Below are 17,983 nucleotides of genomic sequence, written 5' to 3'. Positions count from 1 at the left end.
TAAAATGGTGCTGCGGCTCCTTCAAGAGAGCTCAGTGTGTGTGTGTGTGTGTGGAAAGTGGGCAGAAGAGAGATAGAGAAAGAGGAAGCAGACGTGTAGATGCAACCGGAGCAGAGTTGGTGGATTAAGTTTAAGTTTTGTACACAGTGTGTGTGTGTGTGTGTGTGTGTGTGTGTGGTGTCCGAGATAATCCCCAGACTGAAAGCCAAGTTCATTCATTTGCTCACCAGAAACGGGATTTTTAACCTCAACGTTATTCATGTTATAACGTCGGCCCTGGAGGTAACGACTCTCCCCTGGTTTTCTGACCACGGTCGGAATCTAAGCAATCAGGAAAGGTTAACACATTGAACATTTGAACAGCTTATTAACGTGTGCTTGTTGCCCCGTGTGTGCTGATGACCTCATCTGTTGACATTTCCGAATGCCTTCCTACAGTTGCTTAATAAAAGCTTTCCACACAAAAACGTAGCCTACATGTGTCATTAGTATGAGAAAAAAATGAGATTTTAACTGTGTCGGGCTCGGGTCGGGCTCGGACACAAATATCTTAATGCCTGTCGGCCTTTCGGTTTGTCTTGCCTCTGCCTGGAGGAAGGCCATCTCTTGTCTAGGCATCTTGTCTAACCTATAGTAAGCCTATCATCATTATTGTGTAAATAAATGTTCTTTTTAGCAAAATGGCTTTGCTAACAATGTTAGATTCACGTTAATGTATATTTTTAGACAAATCTAAATTTTTGAAAAAAAACATGATCAAACAATAATCAGGCAGCCCCCCTGCAGTAATTCTGAGGACCCCTTAGGGGTTGCGGACCCACGGTTGAAGATCTCTGGTGTAGAAGAACTGATCCCCTGTTGCTGTCTCCTAACCTTTTGTCAGGAAAACATGACATTTTGATAATATGACACTTTGATCTTCTGTCCCTCAGCTAAAGTCCCTCAGACTAATGTAATAAGCTACAATCTAAAATGTTAATTTCCCACATTATGCCTGGACTTTTTGTAAGCAGACAGGACTTTTGAGAGTGCTCCCTCCTGCTCCAGGACCCTGTCCATCATTTGCTGCCTTGGTCCCCAGCGGCTGGCTGACTTTGTGATGAGCTGGCGAGCCGGCAGACCCAGCTGAATCTGGACTTCAGCCAGCTCTCTTCTTTTCTCCAGCTGTAAGAGAACCTGCTGACAATTCTCTTACACAGAGAAATGGCCCGAGTGATGCGGTTGTCAATCATGCCATGTCCTGTCAGAATAAGAATCAGATTAAGTATCAACTTTATTGGTCAAGTGTGCTTATGCATTCATGGAATTTGACTCAGATTTACAGTACTTTCAGACACCACCCAAAATCAAAAGAGAAAGGTTGGTAACAAAACAGAAAATAAAAATAGAAATGATAAATATCATACTGGAGTACATATGCACAACAAGGTATGTCCCAAAAAGAGTTTTGTTATGGCTGGCTATCTATAACCAGCATACAGCAGTTGTGAAATGTAACTGAGTTCATTTACTAAGAGCTGATTTTCGGGTGCTTGTACTTTTTTTTTAATTGTATGCTACTTAATACTTCTACTTGACTACATTTTTTAACACAATATTATGCTTTTTACTTCACTACACTTATTTGACATTAGTTACTGTTACTTTGCAGATTCTGAGTATTTACACAAAATATGATCAACAAATAAATTATTATAGATATAAAGATAACACTTTATGTATCCCTTGATGAAATTCACAAGCTACCCAGCATTATATATATATATATATATATATATATAAATGAGCTCTACCTTTACCAGATGCACCATTAAAGTGATGAACATAAATGCAGTTCTAATTATAATCCAATAATTGGGCCATTCTGCACAATGAGTAGGCTACTTTTCCTTTTGCTACTTTAAGTATTTTTAGATTTTTATACTTTCGTACTTTTACTTAAGTAAAATATCTGAATACTCCTCCACTACACTCACCAGTAGCCTGATGAAGTCGATGACCAAAGCACTGCATCCTCAGCCACTTTTTCGCTTTAACAACGGTGCTTCTGTTATCGGTAGTTATAGCAGAGCTTCCAGTTTGTAAAGGCATCCTGCAGGGCCTCAGCTATATGCTCTCCAGTTTGATCTTGCGGAAAATAGCTGGTTTGGAGACACGCAGTTTTCATCTCTCAGTCTTGAATGAAGTGTACTGTCAAAGTCATATATGGCTGGCATGTTCTGCTTGACTACATATCTGTTGTCAGCGTGAAACACGTCACTTTTTGCGTGCCGGTCAGTAAGGTTCTATCTGAGCTAGTGTACATTTCTGGCAGTGCTTCTCTGTTGTAGTTACAACTGGGCTGCTATCTTTGGTTACTAGTTTTTAGCAGCTTTTTAAAGCCTTCTTGTTCCACTGTTGCAACAAGAACCACATCTTTACCTCCTGCATGGTGAGTGTCAGAGACATTGCAGAGGAGAAATGCAAACACTCCGACATGGCTTTACAGAAGAAATGTTATTTAACACCCTATTAAACCATAGCAATATTAACGGTATTGTCTCATCCCATATCTTGTTTGATATTATACCGATATACTTTAAAATATCAATATACCGCCCAGCCCTAGTACTTTGTTAAGGTTAATAAAGATTGTGGTTTGGGTGACATTATAGTTTCAATGATAAATTCATGGTTAAAGTTAAACTAATAAAAGGGTCCTGGTCATGCTAATAAACTATGTTGACTGTCTGTATTGATGTTTCATTAGTCTTGCATTGCCAGACCTTCCTCCACAGAGCTGCGGAGGAAGGTCTGGCTAGTCCACACAGCATTCTGGGATGGGAGAAAAACGTGCTCTGGTTTATTGGCATTTCTTTAAACCAATCACAATCGTCTTGGGCGGTACTAAGTGCTGGACAGAGCCACGGTGCCTCTGATAAATAGTCTCGGGAAGGAACTTGTTTTGGTGGAACATGTGTACGTTCAAAAGTAGTTTTAGTCGTGCAACAGAAAACTCAGATTGGACAGATAGTCTAGCTAGCTGTCTGGATTTACCCTGCAGAGATCTGAGGAGCAGTTAACCATAGTCCTCACAAATCCACCAGAGTTTAGAATTCCAACAGAAAGGAAGAGGAAGGTTACGGACATCCAGCCGAAATGAGGGACATCCGATGGAACAATCCCAGAAATGAAACATTGTTGATATAGACTTATGTTTCATTAATCCAACCATGAACCATGAGCCCCTCCCTATGCAGACCTTGTCACAAACGTCATCTGACTTCCTCCTTTGCTCCCATCATAATATGGCCACTAGAGTACGTTGTCCTTGGAATTTATGTTGTTTTGGTTTTTCCTGAAGTGTCTGATACTGGTATTCTTCTTGGGAGGCCAGTCTTGCCATCTCACTTAAATGACAGGAGTCATCTCAGAGGGAAGGAGATGGAGCAGAAAGTGAAGTTTGAAGTTAGAACAAGCTGATCTGCTGTACAGTCCAGGCCTGGATACATATATCAGGTATTAATAGCCACCAGACGACTGAGCAATGCTGCCTGGCAGACAAAAAAAACTACTTAGAAGACTTTCCCCAAGGACCCCAGGAATAGCGCCCCCAAATCCCCCTCTCATCTGCTTTTGGAGCCTCTGCAAGTATCCCCGAAAACTCTCTCAGAGCAAAATAGAAGATTAAAGCGGAGCTGAACCAAGGAGCCGGCTTCAGGTTTCGGCCTGACAGCCCTCTTGTGTATAAATAGGCCCTGAGAGTGGCGACAAAGCCCGGGCCACCAACCTGTCCCTGTTGCCAAGTCCTGCATTCCAGCTGTGTATTTTTAGTGCTGGCATTTAAACTTGGCTACACATTACATACTCATACCATCTGCACTATTTCCTGTTCCTGTAAAAGATGGGGTGTTTGGAAGCACACATCACCACCCATTATAAAAATAGGCATGTGTGTACTCAGTAAAAGTTATTTTACCGTAGAAATATAAAAGCAAGTATTGAATTTGACTGTGGTACACCGCTAATTAGCCTGTCGACAGAAGGTTTTATTGAAAATGTCAAAGACCTTTGTCAGGCATCAAACTCACAGTATGAAACATCTTTATACTCGAGCCCCAGGCTGCAACAAACAATCAATAACTGAGTCAGACTGCAAACTCCTACGACAATTACACCATCAACAATTGAATTTAAAAAAAGAGAAAAATATGCATATGCAAAATATATGCTTGTTTGTTCAAATTGGGAATACGAGGAGAAAGGTTGGTAAACAACCACTCCTCGTCTCAAATTCCAACTTGAACTAATATCCATAACCAAAAGAAACTAATTATTCAGAAAATAACATGTTTTAAAAAATCTATACATGTAGTCAGGGTCATGAATATTTGAATAATTACTATTAAAGAAATAGAGTAAATAGTCTAATATTACACAACCTATTATGTCAAGCAAAGGACAAAACAACCTCTCAACAAGATCCATTTAGTAGCTTTCCTGGAATATCCTTGTCCAGGCTGTGCTTTCACTCACCCCTTCAGGTCTACTTGCAAATTGTGCAGCGCACATTTCACTGGAGTCACATTCAGGTCCAGTTCAAAGCGAACAGTGTTCAGATTGTAGAAGATATTATCATATATAAACAGCAGCTGGTCTCTGGTCAGCCGTCCTGTGCGATAGGGATCTACTTTAAAGACCAGACTGTGAAAATAACCCTCCTTACAAATGCAGTATGTTGCCATATACTGTATCTGATTGATAAGAGGAGGACTTTAGACTGTTCTCACTGAGGACATTTTGATTAGTCAAACACAGGTGTGACTAAGGGTGCTTTCACATCTTTAGTTCGGTGGACTCTGTGCGATTCGGGGGTGAATTTGCAACATTCTTGCATTTTTCATTTGGTTGGGTTTGCTTTCACACTGCACTTTGTCCAACGCACCAAACACTGTAAACACACGTCACACGGTCGATCGGTCGCTTGTTTATTGGACAGAATATCTGAAACTTGCCGACACTTCTGCTCTCAGAAATAATGGAGCAACACCACATTTATAATGTCTTGGATTTTCTGGTTCTGCTTTAGTGTTTCTAATATTTTAGAAGAAGGCGAACAATGAGCAGCTGACAGACAGCGGAGCAGAGAGATGATGACGTCCAGCGATGTCTGGTCAGAACAGCTTATGGATCTGAAAGTTATCATCCCTTAAATATCATATAAGTCCATAAATTGTGTGCAAGGTTCAAACCGCAGGCTAGTAAATGCTCTGTTTTTGGTTCACTTCCTGTATTTGGCTCAGATCGGGTTCTCAACTGAGTTGAACCGAACTCTAGTTCACTTGGAAGCGAACCGAGACCCCCATTTTTAAGCGGACCAGAGTTTGTTTGTTTGATCTGAACCTGAGTTGGGATGAGCTTTCACACCGGCCCAAACCAACCGGACTATCAGACCAAACGCTCCAGGGTTCGTTTGAAACGGACCAAACGAGGGAGGTGTGAAAACAACCTAACTCATTAATGATAATAGCTCCATTCCATTTAGAGTTCCATTGTGAATGCTGGCTCACTGGCACATCTACATGAATAACAGCCATCATTAATGTTATTAGTTACACCTCCCTGCTAAAACAATCTGTACTGTATGGTTTCCTGGCAAGGGTTTTAATTTAGTTTTCACAGCAGACATTTTCACTTGTCATAGTAGAAAAAGCCCATGTGTTAGCCTACTAATGACATCAACAATGGCTCTGTTCTATTTAAGGATGACAGTAAACCATTACAGTGTGACAATCAGCCAGCATGCACAGTACCAGGATCCTGAAACTGAAGCAGCTAATGTTTATCGCTGTTTTTTGCCCCCAACGGTTCCTTCCACTAGGATTAGGCACTGGTTGTGGTTAGGGTTAGGGTTAAGGTTAAGGTTAGGTGCCTTGAAGACAGCGGTTGCAGCGCTGCCTGGAAGGAGCAGTTGGGGGCAAAAAACACCATTGAGCGCAGCTAAATGCCATTCAGCCATTAGTCATTGTATTATTTACTTGCTTTTCCTACTGCCTCATTTCAAAACGTTTTTGTGTTTGTAGCTAAATTATCCTGCAAGATAACTATTTAACAGGCCCTATCTTGCACCCAGCGCAATTGACTTTGTACACTGACGCATGTATCATTCCTATTTTGCATCCAACGCACAGTGGACTTTTCCCTCCACAGACGCACGTCGGTAAATTAGGGAATGAACTTGCGCTCCCTGGGGGCGGTTCAGCAAAAAGAGGAGGCGTGTTCCGGCGCAAACGTTCCCTGGTGCTATTTTGCAGTTTCAGAAAACAATTCCGCCACAGACCAGGAAAACCTAGTCTAAAGTCAGTGGCGCGTTATTCAGATACTATGTTAAGGGCGCATGCTTGGCCATAATGTAGTGTGTGCACAACGTTTTTTCTTCTTTGCTTCTCTCATCTACGTACACGAATGCAGCAGTTTCCATTTTTGCAAACCATACATAATTACAAGGAAAAATATTACCACACGAGGGAAATCATTGTGGTGTCCATGAAAATGTGAAAAAATAGGCATAAATCTAGCGTGCACATTTACCCAAATTATCCAGGCTAATGGTAGTAATGACGGATCAAACTAACCTGTTTGGCCAATAGTGGCAAGACACATAGGTATTTAAGGACACCTGACAAAGTGGGTTGTCCGTCAAGAACCAGGAAACAAAATTCTGAAGACCTTACTCTTCAACTTACCAGTTAAGTTGCGCTTGCTCATAATTTTTCTATTGCACAGTGAGATGGAGTACGTCTTGGGACAGAGAATTAGACGCAGGAGGGAGAGGGTCTACCGGCCCAGACAGACCTATCTCTCCCTCAGTGAGGAGGAATGTAGGCGTAAGCTACGCCTGACCCGTCAGGCTGTGACAGATGTCTGCCATCTCCTGGCAGATGAGCTGGGGTCTGATGCACCCTGTCCCTATGCCTTCCCCGTTGCAGTGAAAGTTACAGCGGCACTGCATTTCTATGCGTCTGGGTCGTTCCAGCACCCCCTTAGCTCCATTGGAGGCATTTCACAATCTGCCATTAGTTCGGCTATACATGCAGTTACATCAGGTCTAGTCTGAAATGCTGGGGAATACATCCAATTCCCCGTCACACCTGACAGCCAGGAAAGAGCAAAGCAGAAAAAAGTCACAGTATTCTTTGTGGCTTGTTGTGTTTTACAAGCCACAAATTCTGGCAAATTCGTTATTCTGAGTTATTCTTGAAAGAAAAGTGCAGTTCATCCAGCGAGCTGGATTTTCAGCAAAATGTTTCAAGTTGAACCTCATACATGAACTCATTTTCTGTTGGAAATGACTTTCCTACGAGTAGAAAAAATATTGATATATTGATACTTTAGATGAGAACAGGTAAGTTATGAAGAAATCCTGAAGATGCTTTTTTAATTATTACATTTAATTTCCACAATATATAAAAATTTTACAATAGAAGTTAATTAACATAATAAATATCGAAACAATGAAATGTGTACATGGACCAATTGAAGTTTAGCCAGGTACACTATGAGCAAATTTTCAACAAAAAGTGGAGCCGAAGACCATTGGTCATTTAATCATGACATTATGGGAGTTTTTCTTTTTGAACACTATATAATCAGTAATCAGGTAATTTATTCACTTATTTTTAAACAAGAGTGTACAGTCATTTGAAATTAATAAATTTGAATGGGAATTAATAGGATTGGAAGGCTATCATCATGTTAGCCTGGATTACCTAATCCACATTTAAAAGTCAGCCCGTCCTCTTCCAGAAAATTGTCAATTATGCAAGCAGCTCAAAACGACCCACCTGCGTTTGTTGTTAGGGGCCAAACTCTTGTGGCTGTAGTAATTATCGCATTCAAACGAGAAAGTGAGGTGACAAAGTATAAGAGCGGCAAATTCCGCAAAATGAGCAAGGAGGTATAGGCTCGGGCTGTGGATAGGTCACAGGACTTTTACTCCGGAGACCCGGGTTCATGCCCCAGATAATGTCCCAGTCTCCTGGGGCGGCTGTGGCTCAGGTGGTAGAGCGGTTGGTGGTTCGATCCCTGGCCCTGCAGTCCCATGTCAAACTGTTCTTGGGCAAGACACTGAACCCCGAATTGCTCCTAATGCTGTGCCATCGGTGTCTGAATGTGTGTGAATGTTTATCTGAAGAACTTGTATGGCAGCCTGTGAATGATTCCATGTTGTTCCAGTGCTTTGAGTAGTCGTTTAGACTAGAAGGGTGCTGTATAAATACAGTCCATTTACATGTGAACTCAAAATCGGAAATGGACCTATAATGTTGTTCATGTATAAGGATGTGTTGGATCACACTTCCCTTAAATTGCATCCCTGGCTCCTCCACTTCCCTCCCTTCTGCGGGTCTTAGTCCCTCCCATCAAGGAAGCACTGGAGAGACGCGAGGAAATCATGGAGGGAGAGAGGAAACTAGGAAATGTGTTGGCCGAGTAGGGGCGGAGTTATTAAGGTCACACATTGCCAAACCTTCCTTCACAGCGCTGCGGAGGAGGGTTTGGCTACTCCACACAGCATTCCTAGATAAGAAAAAAACATGCTCTGGTTTATTGGCATTTCTTTAAACCAATCACAATCGTCTTGGGCGGCACTAAGCACCGGACGGAGCCACGGTGCCTCTGCAAAATAGTCTCAGGAAGGAACTTGTTTTGGTGGAACGTGTGTACGTTCAAAAGTAGTTTTAGTTGTGCAACAGAAAACTCAGATTGGACAGATAGTCTAGCTAGCTGTCTGGATTTACCCTGCAGAGATCTGAGGAGCAGTTAACCATAGTCCTCACAAATCCACCAGAGGTTAGAACGCCAACACAAAGACAGAGGTCGCTGTGACCCCGTAAAGCACAACATGTTTTGAAGTTCCATATTCATGTTGCTGAATAATCCTTGTTGACCTTCTCTGACTCATCATGGTCAGATGAAGCAACATTTTTTTCTATGATGTCTACGGCAACACTCTGGTAATCCTCTTCAGTCACATGAATTGAAATCCAGCTCACAGGATGATGCTGCCCTGCTCCCAAATGGGACTCAGCACAGAGCCACTGAGGGGGATTGTTGTTTCCATTCCACAGATACCAAAACAAAGGATATGCTCTGTTCACACCAACAACATCTTGCAAAGTGCAAATTCATTACTGGAGCAGACTTCAGAGCTGCTTGGAGAGGCAAACTGCCCACCTGGCATGTAAAATGAGTTAATGCTGAGTGCTTCTCGCCTGTGAACAACACTCTTTCAGTGTCACAGATTTTTGAACAAGAGCCTGATTTTCTGTCCATCGGACAGCATCCAAGGTGTTGACAGCATGTTTCCTAAAGACATCCGATTTTCCATGACACTGAGTAATTAGTGATGATAGGCTCAACAGTGTGCTGTCATGGCCCAATTTCATTTTATGAGCTGAGCCTCTTTTCTGCCAGCACTCAATATATCCCTCTATAAAACCTAGTGTTACATTCATTGTTAATGTATAGCAAGCCATAAAAAAAATAAATAACTCCTTTCCACTGTTCTGTAAAAGTGAATTTTACAAATGTGCATTTTAACTTTTAGTAATCCAATGGAAAGTAAATGCAGCAGAAAGCTGTTTTCAAGTTGTCGGCAGTTGCAATTCAATACATGTATTACTGCAGCTGATTAAAACAGAAGGTGACTTTTGAGTACAATATAAATACAATACTGTTACATTTTGCAGCCCACATGATTTACCTGTCTTTAATCCTCAAGTATTGAAATATCTCTGCTCGCTCAACCATCTGCTTCTTATGAAAAGCCGGTACATCAAACACCATCCACAAAATAGAGGCTCATGTTATAAGTTATCTAACAACTTGCTGCTCCTTGGTACAAGAGGGCAGAATACACATGTGAACACACACACACACACACACACACACACACACACACACACACACACACACACTATGACGGAGTGGTTTGTATTGGCTCCAACAATCTGAGATGTGGCCACAACTGCAGCAGGTAGGATCCTGCAGCAGTCAAGCATCCATCTGGTAAAGAAGTCATGCTCATAAATCATAACGTGCAGCACCATGTGTTGGCAAAGCATTCTGACCACGGTAAATATGCGAAAAATAAAAGGGGATAATTTACTGCTGTGACATACAGTACAGAATAGCCCTCATACAAATACAGATGTCTGTTGGTGAGCCAGAGCTCCATGTTCCCAGCAGCAGTGAACAGGGAGGCAGCCTGTGAAAGCACTTACCCTGTGTCACCTAATGAAGCTACTGCTGGGTATGGCATTGACCTGTATACTGGAGAACATGCAAATGAAAATAGAATTAAAGGACAATTCACATGTTTTTCACTGCTTGTCCGGTTATTGTCATTATACTACTTTTTTTTTTTTGCTTTTTCCCACTGCATGGCTTCACATGATTTAGGGCAGGGGTCAACAACCTTTACTATCAAAAGAGCCATTTCCGACCCAATTTTTTTATTTATTTATTTATTTTTTTTGTATAGAAATCTTGTCTGGAGCCGCAAAAGATATTTGAGCCTTATTTTGAAGCTAACACAGTCTATTTTAATCTATAAACATACTAATATATACTAATATCATGTTTGTTGCCATTTTTATGGAGCTGTCTTTGAAGTTCTTTGCAGAGCATATCTTTAATTTTCTGGAGAATTACAATACATTTTTATAAGTCTAAGACTTGATGCTTTGATATTTTAATAAATGATTCTTTCATGTATTCACTGTCCGTGTACAGCTTTCCACACCTTACTATCTCCTGAGCTGCCACAAAACTAGCAGTAGTGGGGTCCGGAAATTTCCCAGATATTTTTCGGAAAAAGCAGTGTGCTTGTCCTGGAAATGTGTTTTAATATTACATTTTTAGATTTTTGCCAATTTCTCACCGCAGATCAAGCATAGCGGTAAGCCAACAGCATTGGCGGTGAAAGCAAATTATTCTGTCCTATTTCTTTTCTTCTTTTGGATTTCTGGTCTGCAGAGTTACTTGTGGTTCTCAGAATCAGTCTGGGTCGGGAGGCAGACACCGTCTATACATTTAAGAGTAAGCTTAAAACTCTCATCTTTGATGAAGCTTACAGTTAGGGATCGAGGAGTGGCAGAGTACGCTTAGACGGACGGGGGAGGGTGTGTAGATGCAGACATGGCACTCCCTCCTTAACTCTGCTTCTCTTCATAGTTGTCAGATTTATTTACCAACCCTTTGTAGGCTGGCTCAGGTTTGCCTTGATGTATATACGTATATATTTATACAGCATGGACATCTGTGAGACAAGGACTGGTTGAGATTTTTAACAGATTTAAAGTGCTCATATTATGCTCATTTACAGGTTCATAATTGTATTTAGAGGTTGTACCGGAATAGGTTTATGTGGTTTAATTTTCAAAAAACACCATATATTTTGTTGAACTGCACATTGCTGCAGCTCCTCTTTTCACCCTGTATTCAGGTTTTAGCTACAGAGTGAGACCTCTCACTGTCTCTGCTGTAACATCTTTGTTGGGAGTCGCACATGCTCAGGAGACTTCTTCTAAACGAGGGCGTACTTCCAACTTTGCGTGGAATACCTGCAGAACAGGGACATGTCAGTAGTTCTTTTGTAGATTATAGTGAACTAGTGTGTATTGTAGCAGTGTTTTGCCATTCAGAACGAGCTAGCATGCTACGGTTAGCCACCTTGTTTTTGGCTAGTTACGTAGAAAGACGTGCAGATTTTGACCAGCTCACCCGGAGACTGAAGGCAGGATACATTCAGAAACTGTATCTCACTCTAAACAGCATGGATGGTTTTTATTTCCAAGTTTGTATGCATGTGGAAGCACCAGAGACACAAAATAACACCCCAAATGTTTTCATAATATGGGCACTTTAAAGGATAAGGCTGGTGTTATTCTACTTTTGTCATTGTCTCTCTATATTTTCTCACCATCCTGTCTGGCAGCAAATCAGCTGAGAGTAAATGTTTAAAGGAATACATTTTGGAAAATACACTTGTTCACTTTTTAATTTAGAAAAAGAGTGAAAATTGTAGTTTTAGCAGGAGTAACATGGAAATCTGATACATGCTTGCTTAAATTTGAAGAAGTCAGGCTTAGTAAACTGGTACGTGACTGCCTCCGAGCCAAACACTGGAGTGAGCCCCGGGGTTTTCTTTCAAAGAAGAAAAGATGAAGGGGAAGATGAGAAGTGACGCAGATGTGGCTCTTTTTCTCTCAGACTGGTAGCATCTGCTGTCAGTATTAACCACAGTCTAGAGTATCACTGACTGTCGTGCTATCCTGGATACACACTGCACAATGTAATGTGAACCACCAATCTACTTTGGAAATCCTGAAACACTTTCTCACACCATCAAACTGAGGCATTTGACATCATGCCTCAATAAGTCAGAGGCTGCCATGAGAACCCTTTGGAGGCAACTGACATTTGAGGACGACATCTTTTCCATTATTTTACAACCTGGGTATTATTTTCATCATTTTAACAATCACATCTTATTATTATGATAACATTACTTAGTGGGGTTATTTATCCAGATCTGTGGACATGGTGTCTGTAGTTTAAAACATGTTAGACTGGTCTTGGTTCACATCTAAACCTTTGAACCTAATTATTGAAATTACTAAAAGTACATTTAAACATATTAATGTATTTTTGCTCCACTTAGGGGCAGTGAAGCAAACTGTCAAACACATGGACATTTTATCGCCTCATAAATTTGTTGTAGCTATAACGTGTTAGTAAGCAGATGCCCACACAGACATCCAGCAGTTACAGAGCAACATTATAATTTATTAGGGACTGGGCCGTCGGCAGTCGGTCAGAGAAGACCCAATCCAAATTGTTGTTTAATGCAAATGAAATACATTTTTGAGGGGCTAAAGGTCTTTGGACACACTGGGAACAGGGGACGTATTGTTGTTGTGTGATAACATAATCATTTGTAATTATTATATTGACATTTAGTTTACTTGCTAAAATAAAAATGCTAAAATTGTTTACAATGTTTAAGCATGTTTAAGTTTCATGCCATTTCGGTTTTATGCTGCAGGTTATACACTGCTTACAACTCAGAAGAGAAATGTTGTGTGCTGGCTGTGAATACAGTGGGGGGGTGTGTGTGTCCTTGCTGTTATAGATATTAACACTGTGCTATAGAGTTGAATAGGAATCATCTGTTAATGGCTCATCCGAGCCACAAGCCACAAATAACATCTGAATCTTGCACGCAGTGTCCGACTGTCAAAGGAATCCAGAGCCGCTTCAGCCGGCGTCCAGTCTGTACCCCCCGACGTGCAGGAAGGTGCGATGGCCCATTCATCGCTGTTCAACCTGCAGCTTTCATTTGGAGTTGTGTTGAGTCTCCCTAGTTTCGCAATGCCGGACCTATCTCCACAGCTCTGCGCACAAAGAGAGCGGAAGGTGAGGGACATCCGGCCGACAATGAGGGACATCCGGTGGTACCGGAACTATCCCGTAAATGAAACATCGACGATATACACTAGAGTCCACCTGACTGTAAGTCCATTTTCCAGCCGTGTTTACACTGACTTGAGCCCTGCATGAAAAAACAGAGCCTTCTCATTCATTTGATTAGAGCCAGTCCGTCAGTGTTATGGGGGTGCCCATGCAGATGGCTCCCCGGAAAAACAACACAGCAGGGTGCTGCATTGGCCAATCAAACAGATGCACAGATTCCTGGAGGTTTACTTTGTAACATGAACTGCATAGTTCTACTCTTTATCTTGCGATCATGACATTGAAGATAAAATAATTGTTGCCTTGATAACAGGAAAAGTTGTAAAAATCCTGCCTGTGAGTATTACAAACTGCAGTGTTTTTGCATCTGATAAGCATTTTACTAGGACTGTCAATCGATTAATATATTTAATTGTGATTAATCGCACGATTGTCAATTTACATCGACAGTATATGCAAATGACTTCAGTCTTGTGATGAGAACCATCTGGAAGGGCTTTGAAACTCAAACTTGTCATTCAAAAGACCATTTTCTTTATCCATTTCTGCTCGAGGGGCTTTGTTTCTTTTTTTGGGTGGTCTTTTGAGTGGTCTTGAGCTGCTTTTTAATTATCATTGATTTTGTTAAAAATGTAAGCAATAAAGCCTGTTAGTGAGAACGGGAAGTCTCTCTTTAGATTAAGTGCGTGGCTCTTAAAAGAGCCTTTTATTTATTTTTGGCATTTATTTATTCTGCACGTCAGAAAAAAAAGAATTAGTGGTGTTAAAAGGGATATGCATTAATTTGTAATTATCTTGATAATTTTTACAGCCCTCATTCAAACACATTAATCTGTTTCCTCAACTGGGCTCCCTGTATTGTATTTCATTGTCTCACTGCTACCTTTAACAATACACCCCCACCAATGCAATGCCGTGCACATTTTTATTTCAGGGCAGTGTTTTAGCTCTGAATGCCTGCTAACTCTTCTTTTATCTTTTGTTTGGTCTCCTCCAACTTTTAAAGAAAAATATCTGGCTCTTAAGCTGCTAAATGCTCCACTATGTTCACCACCTAGTTTCAAACTTTGTCTGCCTGGTGGCAGGTAGTGTACAGTGGGTGTTTCAGAGTTTTTTCCACTGAAAACAGCTGCTGCTGCTGCCCAACACCACCCAAAATTACTAACATTTGTAAGTAATTTTATGGGCCATGAAACTAAAACAATGAGCTAAAAGAGGCAAAAAAAGGCGAACTGTGGAGTTCACTATTGGTTCATCACTAGTAATGCCTTTCACATTATGTGTATTTGCAGTTTTAAGGTTAAGGTATTACCCGAAACTGTGCTCTAAACGTATGTTGCATTTTACAATAGTATGTCCTACAGGTCTAACTATAGGTTTAACTAGACCTTTTAACATATCTTAAAATGTCAGTTCTAAAAAGTAGATCAGATAATTGGGTCTACTGTCATCTCGGCCACAAAAATGAGAAAATTTGAAGGATACAGAACCAACAACAGCCAGATATCTGCCAAAAATAATTCTTAATTCCCCTTCCTTCACACCTTTGAGTCCTTAAACGTTTACTTATTTAGAACAACAGCAAGCTGGCAACTCCTTCCCTCTTCTCCCCTTCTGAAGGCACTTCAACACCTCAGCCTCACCTAACTGGAACCTACCACCTGCCCAGGTAAGCATAGGGTGAACACTGAAAGAGCAACATTAATACTCTGGATCTGGAAAATACCATTACATTTAAATAGAACAGTTACTGCTAGCATTGCTATATATTTATATATATATATATATATATAACCTCCGTTTGTCTCAGTTTAAATGCAAACGTGTAAACAAAGTTTTCCAAAATCTCCACTCTGGCCGGAGTATTTTAGAAAGACTCGTTTTCAGAGGCGAATTCTCCGTTTGTGTGTAAACGAAGGGCACAAACGAAGGGAAATGTCTCCATTTTTCAAAATAACCATGTACGTGTAAACGGGGTATAAATAGGCCTATGTCATTTTATAAACATCAAATGATAATTTGTCATATGAACCGAAATTATGTATAATAAAAAGGGGGAAAGGCAGCCTTCACACACACACACACACACACACACACACACACACACACACACACACACTATTCTGTGTAAAGCTAGTTTCTCAGAAAAGCCTTGTTAATAGAGGCATGTGCCTTTACATGAGTGTGAGTAGCGAACACATACTCCTGCCTGGTCTCGTATTCTCCTCCCAAATCTGTCTCAATTGGAAATTTATCCAGAAATCTAAACCAGATGGGGAATATTCATCAAACAGCAGGTGGCTACAAAGTTAGTACAACTGTGACGTATTAATAAACACACTTCTCAAACTTCTACACTTTTGTTAATACAGTGTACAACAAGTGAGTTAGAACAGTCCTCATCATCACATGCATTCCCCTATTTGGGGGTGCTTGTTTATGAGTGCGTCAGGATGATAGACAGTCGCCCCAACAACATCACATAACAGTGTTGGGTTTCTAAGGCTCTGTCGGCATGCCAGACTCTTATGCGGGCATCCCTTTGAAGACCATATCTGGTAGGCTAGATATCAAAACAATACCAGGTAAATATAGAGGCTGTAAAGCAGGTATTAGAGACCAGCAGCTCCTTATTGTAACAGACTCTGATCCTGACTCTGAGTCAGGGCTTTTGGACAAACATCTAGAACATCTAGAATATTTTTTTATTTAGCAGTCAAAAAGCTTGTTTAATAATTCTTATGATACATGTTAGTCTTTGAATTCACTTATGTTTACTGTACACCAGGGCATAAGTGATGAAAAAGTGACCTGTGATTATAAGACATTCTTACCCTTGATTTTCACCAGGAGCATCTGCGCCACGTTCCAGCTGCACAACACGTCCTTAAACCTAAAATAGGTTGTTAGCCCGGTTTTTAGAACCCCAAAACGCCATATACATTATGAGCCTATTTACCAGTGTTATACAGCCACACCCCTCACCCTCTGTAGAGCCTGGAACTACCTGACGGTGATGCAGCCCGTCAGGATACTCTTGATGGTGCACCTGTAGAAGTCACAGAGTATCCTGGAGTCCATGTTGAACCTCCTCAGCCTGTGGAGGAAGAAGAGCCAGTGTCCAGCAGTCTTTGTGATGGTTTCGGTGTGGTGAGTCCAGGTCAGATCCTTGCTGATGTGAACCTGAGGAACCTAAAGCTGCTGACTCTCTCTACAGAGGGACCTGAAGCTGATGACAAACTTCACACTTCAGGGAAGCAGGAGGATTTTTTTCCAGTTCTGTTGTTACTCCTACATGTCCAACTCCGGCAGTGGCCATGGTGTCTGGAAGGGTGCAGCTGCAGGCTACCGGTAAGCTAATGTTACCCGGTGTCTTTAGCTGCATGCTACCAGCCGGTAATCGAAAGCTCATTTCGATTGATTTTCGATTTAAAATTGAAATGGTGACACCCTTTATTAAACACCATAGATGTAGTAGCTGAAGAAGAGCCAGTTTATCATTTGCTATTCTGAACATTTGGTGTCTGGTAGATGTTCATTTAGAAGTATAAGTGTTTCCATTCGGTTTTGAATGCAGATAAGTGTTAAGTATTCTAATTTGGTGCTAGAGCCGCTGTTGCTAAACACACATGTAAGACTCACATCCAAAGTCTCTGATATACTGTGTAACACAATGGTCCTGCTGGTTAATTACACGCCAAGTTTACATGCTTAACTTTAACTTAACTTTATCATTCAGAATATGACAATATTCCAAATTTGATACAGATCATTTAAACAGCACATTCTTTTTAAATATTCCGAATGAGGCCTTTTTCTGAATTTAGCATTATGGCCTCTTGCCTGTTTATGGCTTACGGACAGCTCTGACAGTTTGCAAGGCTGTGGTAGAGGTTCATGCCCAAAAGAAAAGAAGGAGAAACATAGCTACTTTTAAACATCATGAAAGACTTGGATATTAACAGGTTTTTGGATATGTGCAAACATTGCAGCACCGACCTTTTCAAGAAGCTGGTTGAAGGAATGAAAGAGGGACGCTGTGTTCACATGCTCCAACAAGTTGGCCACTGGTAAAAAAAATCCTATTTTGCACGGCTACATGTAAACAGTAATATTAGTGGAATAATTACTTTCATTAGCCACGGAAACAGCTTAGTCAGAATATCGTCTTCTTTTTAGAATAAGGGCTAAAACCGGAATATTATGTGCATGTTAACGTAGTCAGTGTCAATTAGGATGAGTTTTTAGGCATGTCAGATTGTGCAATAACTAGTATCTGTCTATAGGAGCCTTAGGTTAATCAGTAGAGAATTCAAGAATGAACACACCAGAGTACAAATAAGGAATAAATGAGGAATATCTAGAAGAATTTTCAGTGTGATCAGCACGGTAAAAATGTAAATCTCATCTTCTATGCTTATGTAACCTGAGCGTGGGTGGAGCAGTCTGTTGCAGACACACAGACTCT

At 40.9% G+C, this 17,983-nt stretch overlaps 1 long non-coding RNA gene across 1 annotated transcript; it reads right to left on the bottom strand.

Moving 5' to 3' along the window:
* Window positions 1-809: 809 nt before the first annotated feature.
* LOC116050358 lies at window positions 810-16,668 on the bottom strand. The gene is made up of 3 exons (XR_004105073.2): window positions 16,501-16,668; window positions 16,350-16,408; window positions 810-1,240 (listed from the first exon to the last, which is right to left on the bottom strand). It is a non-coding gene; the product is annotated as an uncharacterized LOC116050358 (long non-coding RNA).
* Between the last annotated feature and the right edge of the window lie 1,315 nt (window positions 16,669-17,983).

The sequence above is a fragment of the Sander lucioperca genome, chromosome 7, assembly GCF_008315115.2.
Source record: "Sander lucioperca isolate FBNREF2018 chromosome 7, SLUC_FBN_1.2, whole genome shotgun sequence".
NCBI lineage: Eukaryota > Metazoa > Chordata > Actinopteri > Perciformes > Percidae > Sander > Sander lucioperca.
This window is presented reverse-complemented; position numbering and strand designations above follow the sequence as displayed.